Genomic DNA, 2,500 nt, shown 5'->3' on the forward strand with positions numbered 1-2,500 from the left:
GGGAATACTTTTTTCAGTTTCTTTGTCAAGCCATTTGCGCGAGCCTGCTTTGGGGCGGGGGGGGGGGGAGCTCTGTCCTTAAACGGGATGTATGAATCATCTTAGTAAGCGTATATTGAAATATTGTCCACATCTGATATACAGGTCTTCCGCTTAATTTAGGCTACCAATCTGTAAGCTGAAGCTTCAGACGTAGTCCTATGGACTGAGCTTTACTGAAATCAGGTATTTTAGATACACAAGTATCTAATCTAATTTTTTAGCAGTTTCAATCTAACTAAATTGTGATCGCTACTTGCAATAGTTTCACAAACTTCTACATCGGTTATCATGCTTTCGCGGCTAGTTATCAATAGATCTAGTAAAATTCCATGTCTTGAGAGCTCTTTTACATGTTGAACTAAGTAATTGTCACCGAGAATATCTATCAATTGACTACATATATGGCCATGTTCAAGGGCCATCTAATCAATATCAGTAAAATTTAAATCACCCGTTATCAATAAGTCCTTGTTGCAGAAACTAGACATTTCTTGAAACAACAGTTTGTCGTCTGCTAATGGTAATGTTTTCGCCCTATATATTAGACCTATATTCATATTATGTCCCTTTGTTTGGGTAAATTCTACCCACAAACTATCATATGCATCCTGTTTCACTTTATTTAAAACGCAGGCTTGAACATTACTTTAAACGTACAATAGAACACACAATTTCTTGTGGTTTCTACCATGATGAAAGTGTTTAAATCCCGCAATATTAAATTCAGCTTCAAACTCTCTACCATTTAACTATGTCTCGGTTATGCCTATCATATCAAGATTTTCCCTTTTGACATACGCCTGTATTTCTTGGAATTTGTTCCTAATACTACAAGCATTAAATTACATTGTGATTATTTATTTTTGACACGTTTTGAGTTCCAATACCATGCCTTATATTATAATCTTATTATTTATTGACACTTTGCTCTCTCTATCTCTCTCTCTCTCTATATATATATATATATGTATATGTATATATATATTATATATATACATATATATACATAAATATATATATATATATACATATATATATAATATATATAAATATATCTATACATATCATATATATATATGTATATATATATATATATATATATGTATATGAATATATATATACATATATATATATGTGCTGGTAACCACTTAAGAAAAAGAAACACAGAAATCCCAAGCGCTTTCGTGTAATTCACATCCTCAGGGGAGAATACAGACAAAAGTACAATACAAATACAATATAAACGGAAAAATTTAAAACTAGGAGAGGTGACAAGGCGTCATACGAAAAAATGTAGGAGAGGTCACAAGGTACCACACGGAAAAATTAGGAGAGGTCACAAGGTCCCACACGGAACCATGCCATTTGTCCACTCTTGGGATTAACCAAAATCTCCTATACCGAATTGTTTACAAATGTTCTTAATTATGTAATTATCTAATTTATACAAACCATTACTTATGTTCAAATTGACTGACTCAGTTTGTTTGATAAGGCTACTTTCAATGATGTTCATGTTAACAACAGGATTACATGATAAAATTGACGATGCCTTAGTCCAGTCTATACAATGATTATGATCCCTCATGTGCACAAATAAAGAAAGAAAGAAGGAACATGGGCAGGGCTCAAGTGTCGTTTAATGCTTTGCGGGGCAAATAACCCGCCTTCACCAAAGATAGTAATAATTTATTGACTGCCCAGGTAGTAATACAGTCTGGTGACCATTGTCCATTTGAAATATTAAAATTAGGAAATTTATTTATCAAGGAGGATTCTATTATTTTCCCTTTGAAACTGCACTTTGAATGATTTTTTTCCTTATTCCAATCCATACGATGGCCTTTCTTGGAAGACAGCGGAATTTTGTTGTGCATATTTAACTGAATTCTTGTCTTCTTTCATTCTAGTATATAAATCTCTACCTGTTTGTCTCCAATATACCTTATTACAATCCAAGCAAGTAAGTTTATAAACACTTTGATTTATTTCTTTTCTAGGTGTTTGATTTACATTAACTATTTTCTTAGACAAGTTATTGGGAAAACTAAAAACAAAGTTTATATCTTTCTGTGGTAGAAATTGCGAACTATCACAGAAAGACATAAACTTTGTTTTTAGTTTTCCAAATAACTTGTCTAAGAAAATAGTTATATGGAGGAGCAGTTAGCGTCCTCCCCAATTTCGGTAACCAGATAGGTTATGAGTTCATACGGTTTTATATCGTCAGTGGTCGAGTAGTCTAAGGTGGGTGTTATGGAGCCTCTCTTGGGTCCAGCAGCAGCGGGTTTGAATCCTTTGCTCGACGGTCATGGAGATTGTCTGATTGATATTGCTGTTTACTAGCGAATTTCTCATATAGTTACGATGGCGAGAAGTGTGAAAGGGATTCGTTCCGGTCCTTACCCCTCCCACGAGTGCAATTGGCCGTATGGTGAAATGGGGGTTATATGAGGGA

At 34.1% G+C, this 2,500-nt stretch overlaps 1 protein-coding gene across 1 annotated transcript in view; it reads left to right on the top strand.

The window, feature by feature from the left end:
• LOC143027781 (corticotropin-releasing factor-binding protein) overlaps positions 1 to 2,500 on the top strand; it is a 456,393-nt gene that overhangs the window by 179,843 nt on the left and 274,050 nt on the right. The gene's annotated exons all lie outside the window — the stretch shown is intronic.

This window comes from Oratosquilla oratoria, chromosome 8 (assembly GCF_046742065.1).
Source record: "Oratosquilla oratoria isolate Oo_2021 chromosome 8, ASM4674206v1, whole genome shotgun sequence".
Lineage (NCBI taxonomy): Eukaryota > Metazoa > Arthropoda > Malacostraca > Stomatopoda > Squillidae > Oratosquilla > Oratosquilla oratoria.